Source organism: Solanum lycopersicum, chromosome 6 (assembly GCF_036512215.1).
Source record: "Solanum lycopersicum chromosome 6, SLM_r2.1".
Lineage (NCBI taxonomy): Eukaryota > Viridiplantae > Streptophyta > Magnoliopsida > Solanales > Solanaceae > Solanum > Solanum lycopersicum.
In genome coordinates this window covers 20,798,398-20,809,872 of record NC_090805.1, presented here as the reverse complement: position 1 = coordinate 20,809,872, position 11,475 = coordinate 20,798,398, and the positions used below count along the sequence as shown (strand labels likewise).

Sequence of the window (11,475 nt, the reverse complement as noted above, 5' to 3'; positions counted from 1 at the left end):
AATAGGAAAAGAATTACTAACATAGATTTAGTGTATACTATCTAATAGACTAGTATTGATTGGTACGAGGTAATAACTTAGTCAAATATCGAATACGATGCTTAATATGAGGTAAGGATAAGGGTTTAGTATAGCAACACACGTAGTCGGACCAAGGTGCGGAGTGAGATTTTCTAGATGCCGGACCAAGGATTTAGAAATACATAACTTATCACTTTGCATGCAAGATACTAGTAATGAATTGTTATAGTTGGAATTATAAAGTTATGAACCTGTGGGGAACACGTAAACCCTAGTTACTTTGATTCATTGATTAAAATTCAACTGTCAAAGCTGTTAAGTGTCTCTTTCAAGTTCGTTATTTATTTTCACTCATTTAGAAATAGAAACCCCCCTTTTTTATGTTTTTACTTTCCAAGGAAGTCATTGACCAAACAATAGTAATAACAGGTTGAAGTTAAGTCTAGACTATTTTCCTCGTGGGAACGATCCTAACCTCACTAGTAGGGTTATTTACTTGATACGACCACTTTACTTCTTATTTTTGAAGTAAGTTTGAGTGTATAAAATTGTGGTCTCTTGACGATGTTGCATGTAATTCCCCTATATGGACGTAAACGCCTAAATATTACATAAAGAGCTATTGAGTTGCGAGCTAGTCATGAATATTGTCAGGTTCCATTTGATGTCTCAAGCTCGACATGAATATTGCACCGTATGTTGCTACTCATGCAATAACTAAATACATAAGACGGTAATGGTATAATAGAATTTGTTCTCATACTGTTGAAGGCCACTATAGGCCACGAGAACCATTGAAATCACTTACAGTAAAACTTGCAGGATATTGAAACCATTGAGATAACAAACAAGCATACTCGTTGAGATTTTTCTCTTACCCCATTCTTTCAACTACCTACCGGACCAAACTTTCCATCCCCCCCCCAAGAAGAACAAAATAGAGGTTTAGCTACCAATCTTTTTAATCAGACTGGAAAATATACAAAAGAGTAGTAAAACTCAAGAGATTTTCTAAGAAAAACAATTAAACACTAAGATATGACTTGTTTTTTCTCTAATCTCTCTTACAACTAAGACTTGGCCTTCCTTTTATAGGATAAGGTGGAATATTACATCCAAACCGAAATTAAAAACCTTATCTTACATGCACACTATTTTAGTATAGATAAGCCTTATCCTATCTAAAAGTAGTAAACTATTATAAAGACTTACTATTTTTGTTTAATATAGTAAAATACAGCAAACTTTATTTAAACTGGCCCCACTTAACATGTGGGACCCTACTAAAACAAAATAAATAAAACAAACTAAATTGTTGACATGTTACAACACGTGTAAGTTGGTGGATGAACATCTTGTAAACGACTCAAAGAAGGTGTGTAAGCTACTTGTAGAAATCTCTCAAGAAGGTGGATTAGCCACTTGTATGCAACATCATAGTAGGTGGATAATCTACTTGTAGGACGCTTGCAAGCAGGTGGGTAAGTAGCTTATTGACAAACTTTTATAGGAAATCTTTTGATGAACTTTGCTAGGAAGTTTAACATTAAATCTTGGTGGGTAAGTGATAATTTCTTGCACATGACATCAGGAGTCATTTAATTACGCAGAGGTTGACCGTAAGCATGTTTAGTCTGAGGTAGCCGAAGCTTAGCGGGCGACTTTTTCTATCTTTTCGGGCTCAACTCTAAATATTCTTCAAAATGTCTTAGGCCTTGACACAAAATCTTCCATGATTATTGTATTTTCCTTTGAGATGCTTTACTTGGAATTTATAAGGAGAGTTCAATTGTGCCCATCAAAGGTTCTGGGGTTTGCGATGATCTTTGGTTTTATCTGGATCATCTTTAGGAAAGCTCTTATAACCATTTAAATTAGAAATTCTGTATGGATTAGGAAGAAGTCAAACTTCTTAATTCCATTTTTGATAGCTAGAATCTCTTTGTATGTGGAATGATAATGTTGTTCTGCATCCTTAAACTTTTCACTGACATATCCACATATTTTGAGCTGACCATTTTTTTTCTAAGAGGATAGCATTCCATTATTCATTACTAGCATTAATCAATAATATCTTCAAACCATAATAATGAATATTGAGGGTTTTGAACTCCTTGGATATGTCTTTGATTTTTTGGACTACATCATCTTAGTCTTTTCCCCAAGTTGCATCCTTTTTTATTAATATTTTTGTAAGTGGAGAAATGTACGTAGAGACATCTGGGATAAAATCTCAAAAGTAATTTATTACACCAAGAAATTACTGGATTGTTTGACTGTGAAGTTAGTATCAGGGAATATGATCAACTCCTCACAAATGTGTGGCCCTAGAATATATACTCCATGAGTGAAGTACATTCCTAAGAAGTCTATTTCATTTTTTGGAAGATTCTTTTTCTAATAAGATAGCATGACACTATATTTCTTCACTAATTCATGGAATTTGTGAAGAATGCCAAAGTGTTCCTCCATTGTATCACAAAATAATCACTACAAATAAGTACTTTAGTTAACTCCTTAAGTTGGTTAATATTCTAGTAATAAATTACCAAAATATTTCTTACTGACTTATATTTTAAAGCTTAACCACGAAATTCTAACATATTGCCAACCAAAATCTTACTAAGTATTTTAGTTGGTAAATATGACGGGAAAAAATGACGGGAAAAAGTGACGCCAAACTTAGCAACATTTTATCAACGAATTACCAACTAAAATATTACTAACTCACACCTTTTGTTGGTAATATTACCAAAAAAGTATATATCGGTTGGTATAAATGACAAAAAAAGTATTTATATAATTTATTAACATATTACAAATAAATTACTGACCAAACATCTACCAACAACAAGATTGTATCTCTAATTTTACTAACCAAATATAAATGTGTTGGTGAATTAGTAACGAAATGTAATTTGTTGGTAAACTTGCCAACAAATATCAAATTAGTTCAAAGTTTTGCCGACGAATAAAGATTATAGTTAGTAAATTACTAACATCATTAAAATAGTTGATAATTTATGAACCAATCATTAATCCAATGGGAATATTTATCAGCATATTAATTATTAGTTGGTAATATTATATATGAATGTTTAGTTGAATGGTAACTATTACCAACTGTGATAATTATTGGTAAATTATTAATTACTAACTTATATTTGAATAATTGATAAATTTATCAATTGAAATTGATTTTTTTTGGTTAAATTAGCGTCTAGTGTTGATGATTTCATATTCAGTTTCTGTCGTTAGGCATTTTACCTTTTTAATTTTAGTCAAAACTTGACTTTGGTCAATATTTTTGATAAAGTGCTCCGATTATAACTCTATCAGTGTCATTAGCTTCAAAATCTCATTTTAAAAATCTACCGTAAGGTTGATTTAAGTTTTGAGGCTTCCATTTTTTATTTCTGCCTATAAGTGTTTTAAATCTTATCTTTTGGCCAAAATTTGACTTTGGTCAATATTTTTGTGAACGTGCTCAGATGAGAATTTCGTCAGCATAATTTACTCCAAAGATCATTTTTTATCTAATAAGATGGTCGATTTAGATTTTGCGACTTTTATTTTTAGTGTGTGCCATTGGTGTTTTAACTTATAAATTTTGGCCAAAATTTAACTTCGATCAATATATTTGATAAACATGCTCAGATGAGAATTTTGTTAGTGCAGTTAGATGTGGAAGGTAATTTTTTGTGTAATAAGATAGAGGATTCAAGTTTTGAGGCTTTCATTTTTAGTTTGTGCCGTTAGATATTTGAACTTTTAAGTTTTGGCCAAAAATTCAGTTTAGTCAATATTTTTCGTAATAGTGCTTGAATTGAATCACCGCGGTTAGCCATATAAGTTAAGTTTCAGTCTCATAGGATGGTTGATTTGAATTTTTAGACTTTAATTTTTAGTTATATCATTAAGCGTTTTAAATTTTAACTTTTGGTAAAATTTGAATTAGGTCAACTTTTTTGGGAACATGCTTAAATTTGTAATATGTCAGTGGTTAGCTCTGAATGATCATTGTTTGTCTTATATGTAGTTGGTTTTGATTTTGAGATTTTCATATTCAGTTTGTATCTTAGGCGTTTTAACTTTCAACTTTTGGCCAAAATTTAACTTTGCTTAACATTTCTAGTTAACATGATCTGATGAGAATTCTACTAGCGCAATTAACTTTGGAATGTAATTTTTATATCTAATAGGATGGTTGGTTTAGGTTTTGAGGCTTCCATTTCGAGTTTGTGCTGTTAGGCATTTTAACTTTTATGTTTTGACCAAAAATAATATTTGGTCAATATATTTTATAAACGTGCTCAAATTAATTCTTTTGTTATAATTATCTACTATGTAGTCTTCTTGACATAACATATCAAGTTAAGAGGGAGAGTCTCCCAGCAATGGGGGAAGGGGGAGTGGGTAAGCGGGACTCCTTTCAGTTGACTGGTCCGTTAGGACTTTTTTCTACGATATTTGAAATCTTTGTCTCACAGAGGGCGAAATGAGATATTCTTGGAACAAGGTAAGAGACGCAGGATAGACAATTTCTTCTAATTCCAATGATAGATTGAAAGACAAAAGAAAGTGTGACCCTAAGCCAAGATCCCACTTCAGATTCATCACATCTTCCATCCTATGAATCAAAAACAAATATAATGTGATTGTTACGTAAAATAATAATAATACCTCATAAAGAAGGTATTCCATAAGTCATAGTTCCGTCTCTCATGTTCTTAGTAGGGGTAAAAAACACGATCATAATGGAGAAGTCGAGACCTAACAAAAGAGGTAAACCTAAAGTCTCATGAAAGACTAGGTCATTATTGAACGATCCCTATTTACTAAGAAACTTTAGGGAGGACACATTTTATTTGTTAGTTTTTTGGATGTTAAATACTATTGTATGAGTTACTTTTTATTGGAATTGGAAGCACACCACATTAAGGCAAGGTAACGTTTCACAGTTAAGACCATAAGCTTTAGATATTTTGGTTTCCTCGATAGCCGAACACAAGGTAAAGATCATTTTTTTATCGAAAAAGAATGTAGTTGTCTATCTAGGGAGATCGATTGACATATTCCCTATAGCCCTGGGGATGTGTCTCGATCTCCTATGTGCGAAATATAAGGGACTAGTTCCTTTAGAGATCTTTATCTTTGTTCAGCTCGATATAGTTGTTTAGAATCCTCTCCTAGATTCCTCTTCCCATAGATATGAAGAGTATAAAACATCGATCAGAGAGTTCAAAGACAAAAGTCGAGAAATGTACCTTAATTGAAATGTAAAAAAATGTGGAAAAGAAAATGTCAGCTTATTTTTCGTTTATACCTTGATTAGATGGAACTACGCGGTCTTGACACCACGCCATAGAAGGGAAGCTCGTGTGGAACCTTTTATTTTGACGTAACAGCGTTAGAACGTAACAAAATATTATGTAGGCGAAGCAGCTAGAAGTACTAGCTTCACGCCCTTGAATTATTATTCACGAATGAATTGGGAAAGCCAACAAAAAAGATTTGATTCTGACTTCATCTTTTTGCAAAAAGCCGTTTCACGGTAGTAAATTCTCATCTTGTATGTTGGCCGAAGTTACAATGGTATCATTCAACCCTCGAATATGTTTGAAGATCTCGAATGATCTTCTAGTTCGGGAAATCATTTTAAACTCTCCACGAGGGTATAATATCTTCTCAAGAAAATGATGCGAGAACCCTCGATAAACAAATAAAGAGATCATTCTATATCTCATTTATCCGATTTAACAATTTCAACACCGCGCCTCTTTTCCAGGGTGGCAGATGGGTCTAATGAACCGAACTATCTCACGATTTTAATACGATTAGAAAAAAATTTCCTGAGAAGAATCTTGCTCTCGAGGTGGTGGGGTCCTTGAGCGAAGTACTCAATGTTGTGTTTCCCTAACCCAAGAAAGGGAAATTGGAGAAAAGATAGCCTGGAAGGTTCCTTTCTCCTAGCAAGCAAAACGAGATCACCACTTCTCTAAAAAATGGACTTCATTTTTTTAAAATTCTTTTTTCTTTTCTTTATGGTAATGCAATGCAAGTGGTAAAAAATCAAGTTGTTTCTGATGATGAAAAGATCGCTAGCTCCCCTTTAGGGTTAGTATATTCTGTTATAAATGAAAAGGAATGAAAGAAAGAAAAACAAGTGCCTTTGGTATAGATCGAACACGAATACTAAAAAGCGATTCATGTGGACCTCCAAAAAAGGGTTTAGAGATGCGGAACGGGCTTTCCAAGCACAAGACAATCCCTACCTATACATTCCATGGCAATAGATAGAAGACAATGTTTCTCGATGGGAGAATCCATGCCATTCAGGAAGAATCGCAACAATTCCCAAATCCTAACAAAGTAATTCTCCGGAATCCAATGAAGAACAACGATTACTTAGGATCAACTTGCAAATTTGTGGCATTCTTAGCTTCAAGCCTTGAAAGATTTCGAAGTCTTGCATTCATTTCTATCTCATTTTCAGGTAGAGTGTACTGGACCCTATAGTAATCCCCTGAATTTGATGGGGGGAATTCCTATGAAGGATGCTCACTTGGAAGAAGTGATAGAAGAGATAGCCTCATTCAATAGGAAAGCTTTGTGCGTTTTCTAGCAGCTACGATCAATGCAGAATTTCTGTCGAGAAGCTTTTGGACCTAGCAGAAAGGGCTCTAAGACTTCAGGCAATCAAGCTTGCTTACTTTAACAAGTAAGGGAACTGAGGTTGCTTACTAATGTAAGGGATTGTTGACCCTTTCAATCTTGTTTGTACCCACAGGGCACACTGAACACCTACTCAACTAAAATGAGAAACAAAGGGTATTGCCACCTAAATAAGCAAATTGTTGATAAAACTCCAAAATGGAATTTTGTTTTGACCCAATTTTTTTTCTCTTCTTATCATTCAGGAAAGACAAAAAAGTTTTTAGGATAACAAACATTCTCTAGAAGGAAGTAAACATATCAAGGTTTTTACGTACTTTATGTTATGAAGGGTGTGGGCAGGGAGGACGGTGAGGAGGCCGACTACACATGAACCTGGTTGGTTGCTGAAGATGACCCCTTGCCTCGGAGCGCTTAGGCCTTTTACTAATGCCCCCTCACTCAAACAGAGAAATCTATGTAACTTTGGATCTTAGCAGTAGTTTTCGAAAATAACCATAGAATCGGAGGGTTATATTAAAATATCGTTGGAAAGGTCAAGAGGAAACCTAAAAATACATTTAGAAGTCATATTAGGAAAGTCTTTAGCTTGAGGCTGAGAGGTTAACTCCTTCCATTCTCAACCGCCTTTGCTTACTTACTGGTAGCTCTATCTGACCAGCCAGAGAACTCCCTCTTTGCGAGCTACTTACTTTAAGAGGGATAAGCATATTCTAAAGTAATATTCCTATTGTGACATTGTAGTGTGCTATTTGATAAAAAATCAAGCAAAAATTTCAATTCGATGATAAAGATAAATGTGACACATTTTCGCGAACTGGCTAATACAAAGGATTTTCATTTTATGAAAATTTCATCTTAATTGCCTTATTATGGGAGTACAATGATTATGAATAGTATTAAGCATTGGTTCAAACTTGATCAAAATCGCTCAGGTCAGTGAGGACTGACTCAGTGATCTACTGCTTATCTATTTAATACTTTCTTCTTTCTTGGTGCATTGAAAGAAGGTATATGTTGGTGATAGGATATACTTATTCCTTATTGCTTCACGTGTGACAAGGAGATGGCGATTAGTATTTAATTTTCTCCTCTTGTTTCAATATAAATTGACTCCACTTCGGTCTCTTTCGTTGTAGATCCTTAAGCAACTCCTGAAAAGCTAGTAATTTTATGTGTCTTCTTGAGTGACTAAAGTGCTTCACGGATGTGGATCAGGAACTCATAAAACTTATTGTTTTTCCTTTCCGTCCCTCGCTTACAGTTACTTCCAGTTCCAACCAATTTCTAGTTAATGCACCCCGGCGCGACACCTTTCTCGCTCGAAGGATTTGTGAAAAAAGCGTCTCAATATGAATTCATATCCCATTAATAAAGTACAGATAAATAATATATCCCAAGTCTGAATTTTAAAGCATACTCATTGAAAAAGACCTTTGGATTTGGACTTTTTCTCGAAGTAGCATTCCCATAGCTAGAGGATGAAACCCTTGCGTTTATCCCGATGAGGATTTATAATTCACTCAAACGAGCCTTTCTAGTTGTATCTGAATCAACATCCTTTGTGAAATGGGTTCTTTTAGAATCAATTTAAAACCATCTACTAGAGCCGAAACAAAGTTTTGCAAAATAATATCAACCCGTAATAGAATGTTGGTAGATAACTAAAGGCACAACAACCAAAATACGTGGGATGGAGTTCATGGTACACTAACTTAACCTTCAAGGTCATATAGTACTACAGTGAGTCTCTGTGTGATTTATCCTAAGTAGCTAACCGAAAAGGAACTGACTGAAAGAACTGATAAAAGAAGAGGTTCTAATTGTTTAAAGGTAGGTAAAAGGAAGATAGTTGCGCCCCTTGATAAAGGAAGGATCCTACAAAGAGTCGACCATGTACGCATGCAATCCTGATCGACGAGAGACGTCATATAAATGATTGTCTTGTCAAGTATTATTAGCTGACCTTACCTTGCAGGACCTAATATCATACCCCTTTTGAAAGTTTTCATCCTATTGTTGCTTGTGATTCGAAGAGTAGATCTGTGCTCAGTTGTCATACCTTGGCAGATGAATATGAGAGAGAGAGGGTGTAAGTTCATTCTCTCGTTATTGATTTGTATGGAAAGCATTCTGATCAAGTCCCTGATCTCACAAGCCAATGGTTTGACTTTCACCTACCTTTGCTAACAGAAGAGAGAGAAGGGAAAGACAAATGGCAGAAAGAAATCCTTCCAACCGCGGAATTGAACATTAGACTTACTTCAGCTAGGTTCTTTATCAATCTCCTGGCCCTTGATTAAATCATTGTTCTCATCCAAGTCTTTCACAACACTTGTGGTTTACTTCTTTTGTTAGGTCTCGACCATTCGGGCAATAGGCTGCTCGATTTTCCATCTCAGCTCTTCTTGCCCTTTATCCCATGCCTGGGTAAATTCCACTTAATTCTCTTTCAAATAATCTATATCCTGAACTCGGTCTTAATATGGTGTCTACTCAGTCACCACGATGGGAAAGACTAAAGGCGGCTGCTTGTAAAGCAAACATGTTACATCCATTACCTGTTGAATTTAGGATTAGAAGGGATATGAAAAAAAGGGAAGATGAGAGGAGTAGATATCCTTGCTCTTGCGCTTGTACTTTCTTTTTTTCTATCCGACACCGGTAATGCCGAATCAAAGATCCCCTCACTATATGGGATGAAGTCCCACAAGAATCAGAAGGTAATTGACGACAATAAAGATGAGGACTAGCTCACCAGTAAAGGAGAGGGTGGACTAACTTGACCGGTAGAAGGTGAGAATAGTCAATGAATCTTCCAAAAATTGAGATTTGGCCATAGAAGCATCGAATTTTATGCAAAGAACAAGGGATACAAAAAAGTAATAAGAGAGGTGCCTAAAGGTATTCCCTTCCGATGGGTTGTTCCTTTATCTATCTTTCCATCTAGTGCCCGCACTACGTCGTAAAATGTTCGTCTTCGATCTCTCTTCGCATTACATTTTAAGGATAAGACTTTCTCTTGACATCTTTATTTTATTTAAGTCATTGATGCAAAGTTCTAGGTCTGTGTGCTTAGGAGCCTATACTTTCACTATGTTGGTCTACTTCCATTTAGACTGACCTGGCTCTTGCTTAGAAGATAGAATTTCATGAGATGTAACAGAAGTCTCTATTCTAAATTACAGAATTAGAAATCATTCAAATCTCACAAAGTAGGATTTGAACCTACAACCAATCGGTTAACAGCCGACCGCTCTACCACTAAGCTTTCATTTGTATATCGTCGTAACGCCTTTAATGCTAGGTTTTGAAAATTTTTTATATGTCATTCCCATTTAGGTCTGATTTGGATCCCTCTATTGTTTCCTTTTATTTCCAAATTATTCGCTCTGCTACAACGAACGAACGAAATGACAAACCATCGAGAGTTAGTGAACGACTAACCAAAGCCACCAGGTTTAAGAATACGGTGGGATTCCTAGATCTGGTGGTCACTGAATCACTAATGAAAAAGCAAATTTTAGAGATATTCTTCAACATACTAGTGGCCCGGCTGAGAGTGAGGTTACTGATAGTCTCTTCCTTCGTAGAAATTGAACTCTAACTATCAAACCCACGAATTACCAAAGAATCGATTAGTAGTATTTCTGTGCCAGAAGACCTTCTCGCAGATGATTTATAGTTAGTGTCGTGAGTGGATTCTTAATGAATAAGTTGCGATTGCTCATGTTGATACAATTTCATTTTTAAAAAGAATCAAGGGAAGTAGAGACATAAGAAGATCCAAATAAAAGAAGCAAGACGACTATTTCCATTCCTCTCCTTAGACTGACAGTATTACAAGACCATACTTGGTCAACTGATTCTATGAAGTGTCCCACTCCATTTACCTCTTTGATTCATGTAGAAAATTTATTCGCATCTGAACTATTAGCTTCACTAACGCACACCAACAAGAATCCGACCTGTGTTTGTTCACACCATTTGATGCTTACACAAGCTTCTGCGGTAGCTCAGCCGTTTCTTGTTCTGAATGAAAATGAATACAGACGTACCTTTCTTTAGTATAGATCCAGGTTCATGATTGGGGATTGCGTAGATTGACTTCTACTGATGTTTAAATAGAGTCCCATCCACCTTCCCTGTTCCACGCACCCTTACTAGTAAAGGCTCCCATTGGGAGAAGCAAAAATTGTTAAATAACCGATCCGGACTAGCCCTTCAATGATGCCCCCACAATCAGAAATCCTTTTGATAACGTTACTACTTATGGAAAGGGGAAATATGCACTCAATTCTTTGCTTCTTGCTCCAACTTAAGAGTAGGAGCTGTCAAGATTTTTCCATAGGTTGCTATGCTAGTAGTATCGCGGTAGCACTTTACTAATATAATATAAAGTCAAGTTAGTGTTATGGTGCAGCGAAAGGTCAGGCTTCTACTGTCTCGATGTCTCCGATAGAAAGAATGATTAATTGCTTCAATGGCGGGCGATCTACTCACGAAATCACCCCGATACAAAACCTCTCATCTTCTTCCTTTCCCAGATCATTTTAAAAAAACGCATCAATCACACATCCTAATTGGTGAACTTGAAATTCGTTAGGCCTTCAAACCAAAGACGATGATGTTCATGCTTCAAACGATCTGACTAATACTAGAATCTCTTTTTCTTTCTTTTCCTCCAGCTACTAAGATCTTTCAGTTCACCTGGTTCTCTATTGCCTACCCATGGATTCAACAACAATTTGAAAGGTTGCTCCAGAGTTCCCTGCTGGA

General features: G+C 35.5%; 1 non-coding gene across 1 annotated transcript; it reads right to left on the bottom strand.

The window, feature by feature from the left end:
- Window positions 1–9,903: 9,903 nt before the first annotated feature.
- On the bottom strand, window positions 9,904–9,978 carry TRNAN-GUU (transfer RNA asparagine (anticodon GUU)). The gene has a single exon. It is a non-coding gene; the product is annotated as a tRNA-Asn (tRNA).
- Between the last annotated feature and the right edge of the window lie 1,497 nt (window positions 9,979–11,475).